The following is a 15,557-nucleotide window of genomic DNA, read 5'->3' as shown; positions in this document are numbered from 1 at the left end:
ACATGAGCTCTGTCCATGAAAAGGCTTGCAGCATGGATGTGGGTGCTGGAGGAAAACTTAAAATGTAATGTATTTTTAACCAGAGTCAGGCTGCATCTAGGCTTTCAAAGCCTTCTGTATTATGGTTCACAGAGAAATCTGATGGGAGAGTTTAGCAAGAATCAACGTTGTATTTCCATACAAACTTGGCGGGGCAACCATGAAAGGAGCACAGAAAAATAAACAAAAGAAGAGCTTGTTTTTTAGGATGTCTCTGTTTTCTATATAAAATATAGAAAAGATACAGGAGTTGTTCTAAACTTCTGGATGGTCCTTCCAACAGACGTGTGCTGCTATCCTGACACGTACACACTCACTTAAAACATACATTGCTGAAATTTCTTCCAGGACAATATTAAGCTGAAAAGGTGGGTGATCCAAAGAAAATGTGCCTGCTGTCCAAAATGCCTGTTGCTCCCTCACTTCAAATATTGACATTCGTCTGGGTGCTTCTCATTGTTTAGGTTGTCCACAGACCAATTTAACTGAGGCTACACTGCCAAGAAATAGGACTTGTCTCAGTACAAAATTTCATAATCATTACCACTCTTTAGTGCACACTTTGTCTCATCTCAGTTTTTTTTAATTGCTGTCAATGTAGCTTGAACAGTGATGTATGCTGTTGCCTGCATGTCACCACACTATACTGGCCTGCCTTCTCAATAACATGAAATACACAATTTTTTCTTCGTTTGTGTTCACTTAATGTATGCATTACTAAGTGAGTAATGTTCAAAGATCTGATCATTGCTTTATTACTTTAGGTTTTTAATTCACTGTTGTGTGCTTGGTGTCAGAGAAGCCGTTAAGAGATAGGTATCATGCATGGTAACAGATGTATTGTCAGACAGAAAGTGGATGTCATTCTAGAAAAATGTTTTTTTCATTTTAATTTCCACTCTTAGAATTTTTAAAAGACCTTGGGAGAAAGCAAATTCACATAAAGATTTGTTGATATTAAAGCATGCCTTCTTAGTCTGTCATTACGGTATTGTGAATTTTACTTTGTAGTTATTTTGTAATTTACTTTGTAATTCCTGAAGTTCTGTTGTTATTTCAAGGGGCAGCTTAGTGGCATAAGAGAATAGGGATAGCAACAGAAAATATGATTAGATGCCTGAGAAAAAATGTGCAGTGAAGATCAAACACTGGAGCAAGTTGCCCAAAGAAGTATTAAAATCTCCATCCTTGGAAGTATTCTAGATTTGGCTGGATATTCTGAGGAACCTGCTCTAACTTCAAAGGCCGATGTGCTTTTAGCGGGGACTTGGATTAGATGACCTCCAGAGGTCGTTTCCAGTCTAAATCATGCTCAAATTCTGAGAATGTTCTGCTCTTCTGACAATAGTTTGCAATGAAAGTACTAGTTTACAAAGGCTTATAGAATGTGAAATTTTTCAGGCTAGCAATAAGATCAGTAAAATGTGCCCTTGGAATATCCTTTGCAGTAACATCAAGTATTTCACCAAATTACCAAAGACTGAATTCACTACCATTGGTACCACAAAGGTCACTGCTGTCAACCCCTGGCTTATGGGCCTAACTTCTTTTATTTCTGCCGAAAATAAAGCATTGGCTTCTGCTCTCCATTGTAGATTTGCTGGCACTTTGCTAGTTAAAAAAATATCCTGGATGGAAGTCCTAGTGAATGATTCATTCCATCTCCCAGCGAAGGAAGAGTTTTCCCTACTGCGTGCTGCTAGCTCCTTTCCTCATCCCATTCTAAGTCTCCCAAATGACAAGGTTTACTCTACTGTATTTGCCAGTCTAATTGTTGCCTTCATGAGGACGAGCTCTCTCTGTTGTTTTTCCCTAATGCCAGTCTAAGTTTTCTCCTAATACCTCTTTCCTGTTCTCCTATTTCTATCTCACATATTATATTAATATTCTTGTCTCACTCTTTGGTGTTTAAATTTAATCTACTTGTATCATGAACTGTGGTTCACCTCATTCTTTTAGCAGCTTATATGTGATCGTGCTTATTTTCCTCGAGTATTGCTCTCAGAAATGCAGCCATTTCTTGCATCTCTGAAGTCTTCGGTGTTTGGAACTGAACAGAAATTTCCAAGCCTGTGCCTAGAAGAATTTAGGTAATTGTTCCCTTGCTCTGTGATGAGGTACCTCTGAATAAACAGGGCAGAAGTGCATTTAGCTTTCTTTTACTGATCACAGCTGTAGAAATTTGTCAGTCACTGTCAGGGCTCTTCCAGCATTCCAGCCTCCCTATGGAGTATTCCCACAGTGTAGGTGTGTTATGGGATGTCCAGAATGATCCTTTCTGATAAGTTGTTAAAATTTATGGGTTCACGTTTCTCATTGGAGAAACAGAAATAGAGGATAAATGTAGTGAAATGTTTTGTATGCACTGAAACCAGGCAAACCATGGGTTGTGCCACCAGCATAGCTTTCCTTTCAATGTGTTAAAATATCAATAGATACTACCTGCATGCAATATGAAACATAAACTATGGAGAGATTTTCATGCAGCTCTTACCTCATATCAAGTGCTGTAAGATCATCTAGATAGACATGGGATACAATGAGAAATATGATGACAAATTAAGTATGTTGAGCAAGAGAAGAGAACCAAACTCAGTGATAGAAGGGAGGAGGATGGAGCAGGCTGGGGAAATGGTGATTCCCCAATGTAAATACCCCATATAGCTCTCCAACTTAATGTTCACACCATAACCTAACAGCTATCCTAATTCTCGTTCCCTCTCCTCTTGCTTCTCTTCTGTCCTCTCTATACCTGTGTCCAAACCTGAGGAGGCCTGAAAGTGTGTCAGTGTGTGTGTGCACAGACTGTGTGCCCAAAAAGACCATTTGGACCTGCATATCTTTTAGGTATGTTAGTCATTCAGTGCTACCAGGAGTATGTTTTTGTTTAGCTAGAAAAAGAACATGTTCTATTTCACATTGAACTTCCCCTGAGGGAAAAGTGAACAAACATGTTTAAATTGCAAGAAGAAAAATTTTACTAATTCAAAATAATCTGATGGATCTCTAAACTCACAACAGAAGCATGGGAGGTTTGCCTACCAGTGTGAGGATGTGAATCTGAATCATCACAGAGGAAGGCCAGTGTGCCAGCAAAGCTCTCCGTTTGCTACATCAGGACAAGTCAGGGACCCTGTGTTAACTAACAATTCATCAGTCTCCGGCAGTAATTCCCTCCACAGGCAAAAGAACTGCGCATCTACATTTCTACTTCAGTTGTGGTGGGACACACAGGCAGTCTTCCACACAGATAGATATTCAGCCCGTTCCCTGGGGGCTCTTACCACACAACGTCTGACCTAAGGCACACTGAATGCAGTGTCTCTCATTTAGAGACCTGTCTATATCTGCTTCTGTTTGTTGTGAAACTCAACTGTAGAATATGTTAGATAATGTCTCCTTTATTAAGCCTCTAAATAATAGTTGTCTTGCAGCAATAAGCCAGTCACATCTGTCAAAAGTTTGAGAAAAGCTGTACTCAGTTCAAAACAGTACTTTTATTTCCAACTCTTTAACAGAGACCAGCTTCTAAATATGATATCTTTTTGCAAGTGTTTCTGGAAGTCAACCTTTCTGACTGTTTTTCTTTGGCATCTACTATTCCAACAAAGAATGACCTTAATCATTTTATAAAGAGGTAGTTGTTTTTTTCATTTCATAGTTATGAGTAGAGCAGTGTTTAAGAGTTGGTCAATGTTTCCAATATATTCCAGTTTGCCCAACTAAAGTTAAAAGAATAATGGATTTTTGTATTTGGGCATTTCTTTAGAACACCATAGATTTTCCCTTTAGCTTGTCTGTGGACTCTGCTATGTCTTGTGTTTTCCAGCAAGGCTTGCACTGTCTTTTATCTTGTACCTGTTGAATATTGTCAGCTGTTCTTTAGTTGTGTAATTCAGACATATAATACTTAAGTATTAAGTGAAAAGCTACTGATGTATCTTTGTGATGCAGAAAGAGGCATCCTAGTTACTGAAATAGATGGGAATGAACCCATATTTGTGGAATTGTGATCTGAAAGTACTTACTAGGGGTTGTTTTTAAGTATAAATTAAATATAAATATAAATAATTGTGATAATTTTGTCAAAAAGAAAAGATCCAGAGATATCAATCTGATCAAAACAAGATTTTCCCATAGGAAAATGTTAGTTGTGTTTATGGGGTTGTTTTTTTTTTTTTTTTTACTGCCTTCGTCCTCTTTCCAAAGCAAGGTGAAATATCTGCAATTCATTGTTGCAGAACAACAATGCTGTGCTTCTTCCTAAAGGCGGGGATGCCAGGAGTGGCAGCAGGACTGGATCCCTTTGGCCAGGGCCCATCCTACTGTTCCTTGCCAGAGAGCAGGATAGGCCAGAGAGCAGCCCTGGTCTAGGGCACAGGGCACTGTGTAATGACAAGGCTGGTCCAGGGCCAAGCTAGGAATGTGAGCCAGTGAGTCAGGGTCAGAATCAGGACTGGTGAGGGTAAGCAGAACCAGACACAGCCAGCCCTCACCAGCCATGTCCTTTGTGATGAGGTCCCAGGTGTAGGTTCATGGCCCTGCAGATGGGTCAGCTCTGCTTGATCCCTTCCCACAGTCATCAAAGATTGAGGCCAGTCCCCACCAGTGTCACCTCTAGGTCCACTCTGTGCCACAGAAGCTACACATACAGGACAAGGGATGTTGTCATGGGCCTTACTTTTCTATTTTATTTTTTAAAATATATTTAAGAATCAGTATATTTGTTCTGGTGGAGACCATTTGTAAGTATTCATAGACAATCTAAAACTATCTTGATGGTTTTTCCTCAGCGTTTTTCCTACAGTGCTTTTCCATGTAGTCCCAAAAGATATGAGATGGAGAGACTGCTATCTTAGAGATAGGTAGTATTGCATATTCCATAGATCTTTTTAAAATAAAAGTTATCTGAGAGGTCAGAGGGAGAGGATGAGTTCTGCTGAGTACTGTGGTCAGGTTGAAGGATAAACATTGTTCGATATTGACTACAAGGATGATGTTAAGATTCTACTTTACTACAATGTAGTGATCTCAGCCTAGCTCACTGAATACAGCAGGCCATTTTCCCCAATCATTCCCTGCTCTGAATTCCCAATCAGAGGTTGTCTTGGATAAAACCAGTAAGATCTGTGCTAGGGTCTTCAGTTTCCTGTCATCAAAATGACATCCTTTGGAAGTCATTTTCCCCAGAGGGAAGCCCTACCTAGTTTTAATCTCATTAGTGCAACAGAAAGGATAACCAGAAATCTGTATAATGACGAAACAGGGATTTTACAGAGATACTGAACTTGAAAAGATTGTGAACATTTGTGACATTAGAAACTTACTGCTTATTGCAGCACCTGGCTCTTTGATGAGTTAAACATCTACCATTACAGTTGCCTCAAATAATTCAGCAGAGATCATGTCCTAAAATACAACAGAAACTCAGCACTCTGCCTCTGTTCTGTCTTTAGAAATGAGCTGGCTTGTTCCTAGTTGAATTGTATTTTCTTTCCATTGAAAACTTTTCCACTGTAAACTTAGATGATTAGTTTAAAATTGTCTCTTTTGCCCAGCAGTGTTGTGTTGTGCTAAGTCTGGTTGTAGCATGACGAGAAATATCTCTCTTTCTGGAACACAAGATGTATCTGACCCTTCCTTACCTAATCTACTATTTTTTTTTTTTTTTAGCAAAATGGGAGGTCAGGAGGGGAGAGAGGGCAGAGGGAAGGGGTAGAAAGAGAAAAGAAAACCATTCAGGCTTTTGCATTGTGCTTTCAGTATAGAAGGGGGCCAGGAAAGCTTAACTCCTGAAGTTTGTCAAAAGTATCATTAAAGAAAACAGTGAAAGAACTAATTATACTGCATCATTCTAGAGATAAAGAGGCTCTGTATTGCAGCAGTATGCCATTCTCATGGACCCAAGGGTAGTGTTATTTATTAGAAAAAAATATATAAATCTATTTCTTATTTGGAACCTTTTATGAATTGATCTCTGAATGTTTCACAAGTTGAGTCTCTCATCTCCTTTTTACAGATGGAATAACTGAGATACTGTCTGTGAACTGCATGCAAAGGAACACCACGAGCACAAGCAGTAGGCAGAATTTGAGATTTGTGAGCAGAGAAAAGGAATCCATGCTACCCCTGTGAGTACACCAACATTACCAGGTAAGAGTACCAAATGATGGGTTAGATTCTGGAGAACCACTCTTCTCTCCCTTCAGAAAGGCACAGTTCTACTGCTGGTTTCAGGAGGACCTGAATTTTAGACCGCTCTTCCATGTAGTAATAATACCTATAATGAAGGCACTGTGAGTAAACACATGTGGTTACATCTTTACAGCTGAAAATCCTTTCTAAATTCCACTTTAAGGTGAAATAGCTGCTGTACAGACTTTTGGCGTATCCGTACTTAGAAGCAATACACCAGGTCTATTGTATCAGCAAGTCATGGTCTTTTTACAGTTATAGTTTTTCCTGTGTACATAATCAGTCAATATTTGGCCCATACAATTGCTGTTCTTCCTCCAAAAGGGCAAATGGTTAACTTCAGAGTGCCTTGAGTTTTCCTTGAGGCTTCAGAGTAGCCTGAGCCTTGTTTAATACAGGGAGCCCAGAGCCTCAGTGGACTACTGACCATCACTTTTAAAACTACTAGATAGAGGAAGAACATCAAAGCTCTCAAACATCTCTCCTGTCAACAATGTCCAACATATCCCTTCCTCTGCCTCCATTTTTTCACTGTCATTTGAACAGTTGCAGACTTCTTTTCAGCCTTAAAAGATTGTTGTGGATTTTTTTGTTGTTTTCTTTTTTACCTTTCTAATGACGTTTTGCATTTTGGAGCTAATTATATATGGAGAGAAAAATGGCTGTATCAGATTGGATTGAGTCATACTCTAGCTAGCCCAGGATCCTGCACCCAAAAAGTGACCAAAACCAGATGCTTGGTGAAGAGCATCAGGATGGGGCAAGCTTTCACTTAATACGTTGCCAGCATAGTCATATTTTCCAAGCAACCTACAATACAGAAACTATCTGCAGCAGGGATGGTTATGTGTTTAAGTTCTATCAGGGAAAGGGGAACATCAGGAGAGAAGACGTTGAGTCTAGGTCTCACATTCACATGATCAGTACATTCATTTGTTTGATACTGCATTGCTTTCTATTTATTTCACGGATTTCTTTCTGCAGTTCATATAATTTATGAATTATTTTTCAGAAAGTCCATTCTTACTACTTGGACACTAGAGAGAATTTTTATTACAGCATGAAGAATTTTTCTAATCTGATGTCACTTAGCTCAGAAGTATTTTCCCTTTTACCATGTCTGCCTGCTAGCATTGTTTCCAAAAGATGCTGAAATCAAATTCTGCCTGTTTCATGTTTAAATCTTTACAAACATCTCTTGAAAAAAACCAAACACTTAATTCCTGACAGTAAACAAACACCTTCCCTTCCTTTTGTTGTAATTTCTTACTGGTATGTTCAGGTTTTATTTTCAGAACAACGTGACATGTTTTGCTAATGATGTACTATTGTCTGGCATACCATATGGGTTCCTCCTTGCTTTTTTTTTTTCTTGTTAAGAAGATCTGCAGCTGCTTCTCCAAGTAGCTGAGCAACTAACCCACGAAAATTGGGACAGTATGTTAAAGTACATAATGTGCTATTTAATTAACTTCCTAACATACCTGTCCAAAACCAGAGTCTAGTTGTAGCAGAAAAAAGTATGTCTCCTATCTAAACAGTCTCAGTAGACAAGTGGCATTTCTTGAAGGAAAAACTTCATTCAGTATACAAGCATAGGAGTAACATGCATTACAAATTTAATCTCAGAAGGAAGTGGAAGTGTATAATCTAGAAGTTACAATTTTGATTCTCAGCAAGTTACTTTATTGTGATTTGGGGTAATTACACACACACAGCTTCAAGGTTTTCTTTTACGTGCTCCAACAGATTACTTAGATTGGACCAACAATTAAAATCTCACTCCACTTACTTAGTGAACTTACTGAACAAGGACCAATCCTACAAAAAATTCATATTGATATCATTTGATCCAGTTGACTCTCAGGAAAGTACTCATTTGTAAAGTGAGACACATCTGTAAGTCTTGAACGATTAAAGTCTTTCCCAGAAGTCTTGTCTCACAGAATCACAGAATCACAGAATTGTAGGGGTTGGAAGGGACCTCCTGAGATCATCGAGTCCAACCCCCCTGCCAAAGCAGGTTCCCTACAGCAGGTCGCACAGGTAGGCATCCAGGCAGGTCTTGAACATCTCCAGAGAAGGAGACTCCACCACCTCCCTGGGCAGCCTGTTCCAGTGCTCCATCACCTCACTGTAAAGAAGTTCTTGCGCATGTTTGTGCGGAACTTCCTATGCTCCAGTTTCTGGCCGTTTCCCCTTGTCCTGTCTCCACTCACCACTGAAAAGAGTCCGGCCTCGCCATTCTGCCCCCCACACCTTAGATATTTATAGACCTGGATCAGGTCCCCTCTCAGTCTTCTTTTCTCAAGGCTGAACAGACCCAGTTCACTCAGCCTTTCCTCATAGGAGAGATGCTCCAGGCCCTTCACCATCTTTGTGGCCCTCCGCTGGACTCTTTCCAAGAGATCCCTGTCTTTTTTGTACTGGGGAGCCCAGAACTGGACGCAGTACTCCAGATGAGGTCTTACCAGGGCAGAGTAGAGGGGGAGGATCACCTCCTTTGACCTGCTGGCCACGCTCTTTTTAATGCACCCCAGTCAGCCATTGGCCTTTTTGGCCACAAGGGCACACTGCTGGCTCATGGCCAACCTGTCATCCACCAGGACACCCAGGTCCCTTTCCGCAGAGCTCCCCTCCAGCAGGTCATCCCCCAACCTGTACTGGTGCATGGAATTATTCCTCCCCAGATACACTTGCTACACTTGCTTTTGTTAAACCTCATCCGGTTTTTTTCTGCCCAGCTCTCCAGCCTATCCAGGTCTTGCTGAATGGCAACACAGCCTTCAGGCGTGTCAGCCAATCCTCCCAACTTCGTATCATCGGCAAACTTGCTGAGGGTGGCCATTATCCCCTCATCAAGGTCATTGATGAAGATGTTGAACAAGACCGGACCCAGCACAGACCCCTGAGGAACACCGCTAGTTACAGGCCTCCAACCGGACTCTGCACCACCAACAACTACCCTCTGTGCTCTGCCAGTCAGCCAGTTCTCAACCCACCTCACTGTCCACTCATCTATCCCACACTTCCTCAGCTTTGTTATAAGGACGTCATGGGGGACAGTATCAAATGCCTTGCTGAAATCAAGGTAGACTACATCCACTGCTCTCCCCCTATCCACCCAGCCAGAGACAACATCATAGAAGGCTACCAGGTTGGTCAAGCACGACCTCCCCCTTGTGAACCCGTGCTGACTACTCCTGATAACCTCCTCTTCTTCCAGTTGTCTGGAGATGACATCCAGTACAAGCTGTTCCATCACCTTTCCAGGGACAGAGGTGAGGCTGACTGGCCTATAATTGCCTGGGTCTTCCTTCTTGCCTTTTTTGAAGACCGGGGTGACGTTGGCTATCTTCCAGTCTTCAGGCACCTTCCCCGTCTTCCAAGACTTCTCAAAGATGACCGAAAGCGGTTGTCTCAGGCTTCAGTCCATGTGCAAAATGCACATGTAAATTTCTCATCAGTTTGCTTTGTGAAAATTTCTTTTGTGTGTCCACACACTGTGCGTCATTTACAGTACAATTTGAATTCTTGTATATTTCTTTGTTGCACCTCCTGAGACACATGGCCCAAGATGTGAGAAGTAAAAATGTCTGTGTCAGTATGTCTTAACACCTCAGGGCAGCAAGAAGTGCTGAAGCATCCTCTGGTATTAATAAAAGGCTTTGGTTTTGTGCCTTACTGTGCTTTGTACAACACTTATTCTGTAGCAATACAGTGAAACAGAATGTGGCAGGCCCACCACATGCACATGTGACAAATCTCATGCTGCCAGTGTGAGACGTTCATTCCTGTTTCCCACTCTCTAGCCTCAGCTACTGCAGCTCCTAGAGGGTGCCGTTTTCCCTGCCACAAGGACCCTCCCAGTCTGCCCAGCCTTTTGGCTCCATACGAAGGAGTTACAGACTTCTTGCTGCTTATAATTTAGGAAGACAAATGCCCTGCCAGAAGCTGAAAATGTTAAAAACACAAATACGATTATTCTTTCTGTACTCATTCGAGTGCTTTGATTTCAGAAAGACTGTTTTCATAACTACCTTCTAAATATTACTCGTTACCTTCCTGGCTGCTTTGCATGTTGTTTTTCTTTTCACTTAAGATGTATTGCTTACACTGGGAGAAGCTGTGTGGCCCCGTTTGACTAGTTTGACTGGCCTCATACAGTGTGAGAACAAGGACATATGGCAGGAGTTAGCACATCCAACATCCAATTTGCCACCCATGTATGGCCTTCAGCAAGTTGTCTCTTAACACAACATGTCAGTTCCCCTATGCATTTGTGAAAGGAGTAGAGACAGTAATATCTTCCCTATGGTAATATCCTGAATGTCTCTTAAAGATCATACTGAGCATGGGATGTTCACTGCTTCTCAGGAACAAAGTACTTGTGAAAGCGCTACTGGCAGAAAGTTGGACCCTGACCTCATGCAACATTCTCACCTTACCATGACAGTTGTCTGTGCACACTCCAGCAGACACATCCCCCTCTGTTTTGTAAGTGGATATAGTCAGAAAAATGTATCATAGAGAAGAGATTGTAAGGGGAACAAGGAGTAAGCTGGAGGTGAGGCGAATGTTGGCCTACATCTCACCAACATCATTCTCCCTAGAGGAAATCAAAGAAATATGAGCTTTGCAGACACCGGCCTTAGTTTAAATGCCTTCTGTGGTAAGTTTGATTCCAGCTGTTGTTGGATACCTGTGCTTGGATTTCACATAATTTTTCCAACGGAATAATTCTGTAAGTATAATATTAGAAATGTTTGTTGTTTTTCTTGGAAGACTTTTTTTAATAATAAAACTAGAAGCTTTCTAACCGTAACTTAACTACAATTCTTCTATACAGTCCTGCTATTTATTTTTTTTTAACTGAAATTACCTAGAAATGTGAAGGCCGTGATGATCAATGGGAGCTGATCGATGTTTGGCAGGTTCTGCCAAGGAAACCTCTTAAACACAACAGGTTTTTAACCTGAAGAACAACGTTTTCCATTATCCCAAAGCTCAAGTGACTCATAGAAATAAGCAGGTCACATAGAGAAGTAATGTGTGAGGATTACCGAGTTCACCACTTTTCTTTTTTATCTGTAACAAACAGACGTGTTCCTCACTTCAGTTGTAAATTGTTCTGAAACACTCAGAAGGACATTACTACTAATGGTTGTTGAGTACCTTTAACTTTTGCCAGCCAGCTCAAGGATGGCTTTGAGATTTGGGTTACAGCTGAATTCTTTTCCAAAAGAACAGAAAGACAGACATTCCGCAGAAGTGTAGCTTGCAGTCTGTGAATTTTTATTAAAACGTGTAACCTTACTGAAAATGGAAGCCTAGTATTTCTACTTGAAACTGAAGAAGGTATGACTGTATGAATAGGTGCACTTTTTGATGGGTTATTCCTTTTAAACGTGATTATCAGAGAAACAGTTTAAGGGAACGATTTCTGTTGTTGCATGTTATTCATGTAAAGCGATGTGTTATGATTGGTTTTATTAAACATTGATCAGGAGGATCGGCCAGGGAGCCAGGCAGATCTCTGTGATAGCTTTCCTATGGGCTGTTTGCTCAGGTGTAGGAAAGGCAGCACTGATGTTTCAAAAACACAGTTCCCTAACTGTTTTGGAAAGAACTGGAGAAACAATAGTTACATCAGGTCCCTCTGCTCACAGAGCTTATTCTTCTGTGGAAGCACCTGTATTTAGAATCCACTGTGTACTGCCTCAGTCATGAAGCCAGGAGAATTATTACTGGCAACGTTTTCAAACCTTAGATGCCTAGATTTAAGCATCTAAATATGTGGTTTAATTTCTGAAGTGAACTGAATGCACACACGCACACAGGCATTATACACACACACACGTTTTATTGAAATCAGCTGGAGAAGCTTGGTCATAAGCATTTTTGAAAATCAGGCCACTTATTTAACTGTCTAAGTATGGATTTATGAGCCTAGCTTCAGGCACACCCAAGTCTAGTCATGGCCTCACATAGATACAAGCGTATTATCACAGCACTGCACAGTGCAGACTAATTTTCAAGTCCCCTTCCAGCATCACGCTTCTTAAAATTAGGCTTGATGAAAATAAAATTGGGGTAATTATTTCCATATATTAAAACCAAGGATTATTATTGTTTCATTTCTGGAAGGGAAAGGATTTTAACCTTCCTCTGCAGTAACTGGAACCTAAATATTTCAGCCCGACTGCAAGCTACTGAGAATCAGAAAATGAGATTCGTTCATTGCCCGGTTTTCTACTTTTCTTTTGAATATCACAGTGCTTACTGAATTTCATGTGATTATTGCTTATAAAGAGCAAAAGGATTGTCAGACAGCCCTCGAAGTGCTGTGAGAGCATTGTACACGCTGCTTCCTACTCATGGCTTCAAACAAAAATGTGACCTTAGCTCAGGCGCATTAAAATGAAGCAGTGAAACTCATTTTTCTAAAATCTCCCTGTGGAAGCTGATGTCAGAAAGGTGCAGTGCTGCTGCTGAACATCTAAGCACGTGTTTGTCTGCAGCGCCAGTCCCTAGGAGCCTGGGAGGGCAGAGCTGTCTCAGTGCCACAAAGAGAGGATTACTTCTGGGCCTTCTATTGTGTCCTAACATCTTGGTTGTAACACTTGTGTCAGGGAAGTTTAGAAAGCTAGTTAAATCACTGAACATTTCTGACAGTGCTTCCATCCCTGTTGGTAGCACAGAACTGACAAAATTGACCTGAAGAAAGAATTCTTGGACTTCTGCTCTTTTTTTCACTTTTGAGTTGGTTGGTTTTTTGTTTTTTTCTTTGAGGCTTTTTTCCTTCAATTTGGCTCACAGCAGCTGGTAATTCTGATTCCCCCAGTGTTTCTGTGAAGAATTTCCTTTACTGGTTACTTGACTTTGCCCCCCACCACTGCGAACTGAATTTGATTTCTTTTTCTCTCTCTGTGCAAGGAGCTGTGTGTTCTCAAAAATGAGCACATTTCAGAGGTGGTCCAGAAAACATATATCCAGAAATAGATTTGCCTGTTTTCATTTAGGCAGTTATTTTATGGTTTAGTTTATTCTCTCAGGTAGCCTCTGACTGTCTTTGATGCTTTTGTTTCTCTGCAATAGGGTATCATTAGCAAAGCTGGAGAAAAACAAAGCAGCTCAGTGGGAGGTAAGAGCACTCAACCATGCAAAATCTAACGTTGTTTCAATTCCTAACATTACCTTTTAGAAAACAATTTCTGAAGCATTGCCTCTGAGCTGGAAAAGACAGGCTAAAAAGATCTGAGCGCTGAAAATAAGAGCTAAAATACAAAGCAGAGAAAGATTTCTGGTGACTGAGTCAACAGGGAAATACATTTAAGTGAATGTCAGCATTCATGGGCAAGCTCCTAGAAATGTCCTAACTTGCTCTATAGAAGAGTCTGGGTTCAGTAATTTCATTTTGTTGTTGTTGTTTTAAATATACAGAAATTCTACTGATAGCAATTTTGCTCCACATCAGGATGAGTTTCCCTATTGCCATTATATATATGTAATCTTTCTCATGTCTTTGTGATACTCTAATGCAGTATCTTGCTTTGTTAGGTACTCTTTGTTACTCTCCATAAACAATGACTTACAGACTAAGTGGAGACTGATTATTAGTCACTTAAGTCTCTGAAAAGTAATAGCAGAGGAAACTAAATTTAGCCTTGAAAATAATAGCAAATAAAAGGAGGAACAGTTCCAAGTGAAGATAGAAGTATGCTTGTCAAAACCACAAAGGAAAACTGGGAAAACATTTTCTCCAGACACCCAGTAACAAAATCTTCAGCAAAAAAGCTGTTTGGGACAATCCCCATTCACTTCAAAAGGAATAGTTCCAGGGCCCGTCTTTCTGGACATCGCAACAGTCTCAAAAGGTGCTTTTCACAAGTTGATAAATTGTTCTTGTCTCACAGACCTTAGTAGACTTGGAAGCAAAAGTTGAGTGAGCAAGTTGCAATATAGAGCAAAGGGACCAGGGCACAGGCAGTTACAAGTACTGTTAGGTGTCTGGCTGCTGGATAATGGTGACTTATTGCTTCTAAGAATGTAAATCCCTCAGTCTCCTACCGTGTTTCTCTTCCCTCATTTTTCCCAGCATTAATTCACTCTCTATTCAGCGTCATTGCTTCGTTCCTTCTTTACAGTTGTTGTGTTTTGATTACAAGTGTGCCATCTGCTTAGCTCTTAGCTTACAATGCTGGAGGCCTTCAGGAAGGTAAAGCAGCCTGTACAGGAGCAAAGAAGTGAGCTTGAGAGATAAGCAGAGTGATGGTGCTTCTGAAATTGTAAGGGAAGCCAAGGGTGATACCATCAGACAGAAGCATGGGTAAATGCAGAGTGTAAAAGTCAAATTCATTTTCTTTTGTCACCCACGCAAACAATTAACATATCGGTATAAGGTTTCCTCTGGTACTTTCCATCACATAAACAGGCTGTCTCACAGTCTGGGAATGATCTGGGAATCATCTGAAAAGTAGATCATTTGAAATAATTGTGCCAACTCTGGACAGCGAAGCATTAAGAAAATTTAGATTTGTGAGGAAGGAAGGGTTTAGAGCTAGTAACACTCTAAAACGATATTAAATAATGACAAAAAAATGCATAGGAGTTGGAGAGTGTGTGAGAAAATGAGATGTAAGAAGGGCCATTTGAGGTGAGAAAGAAATCAGCATCTGGAATGGTAAAAGGAGTGAAATATATTGCTATCTTAACTGTAGCAAGATTTTCAGTTCCTGACTACCTTCATTAAAGATCCCACTAAAGTGAAAGGAAGCTCACATCTGATGTTACTGATGGCAGGTCGGGGGTTATTCAGTCATATGTACTGCAGGTCACATGAACAGAAGGACAGGAGCTTTGTTGTTGTTGTTCTCTTGTTGATTGTTTTTCAAAAAGTTTCAAAACTGAAAGATTTCACGAGTTCAACGATGCATGTAACTTTTATTGCATAGAGATTATTGCATGCACACTCATGGATTGTGTGAAGAGGTCTGGGACTGATGCTGGAACTAAGGATTTGGGGGGTCAAAAGTTGGTTACATGTTGGCATGCTCATTATTGTGAGAAGTAGATTTGATGACAGAAGCCTCACTTTATGAGCATTCTGGATTTGGTGCAAACACAAATCAAAAAACAAAAACAAGCAAAAAAACCTTCTCTAAAAAGCTTTAAAACTTTGTTTCTTGTCCAGGTGTGGTAGAGACATTATTAGAAAACATTAAAAGTTAGATGAGTTAAATCCTATTCTTTATAGGGTTTTTCACAGCCAGGGGGACCTTGTGTAGAGTGTTAACATAAATTTTAATCTGCTTCACTTCCAT

General features: G+C 40.5%; 1 long non-coding RNA gene across 2 annotated transcripts in view; it reads left to right on the top strand.

Moving 5' to 3' along the window:
- The window catches only part of LOC122177789, a 149,029-nt gene that overhangs the window by 122,790 nt on the left and 10,682 nt on the right, over nucleotides 1-15,557 (top strand). For both annotated transcript variants that reach the window (XR_006178148.1, XR_006178149.1), the window contains exon 2: nucleotides 6,059-6,192. This is a non-coding gene — a long non-coding RNA (uncharacterized LOC122177789). The remainder of the gene's footprint in view (nucleotides 1-6,058; nucleotides 6,193-15,557) is intronic.

The sequence above is a fragment of the Lagopus leucura genome, unplaced genomic scaffold (assembly GCF_019238085.1).
Source record: "Lagopus leucura isolate 7727_CA_CO unplaced genomic scaffold, USGS_WTPT01 Super-Scaffold_100001, whole genome shotgun sequence".
Classification (NCBI taxonomy): domain Eukaryota; kingdom Metazoa; phylum Chordata; class Aves; order Galliformes; family Phasianidae; genus Lagopus; species Lagopus leucura.
This window is presented reverse-complemented; position numbering and strand designations above follow the sequence as displayed.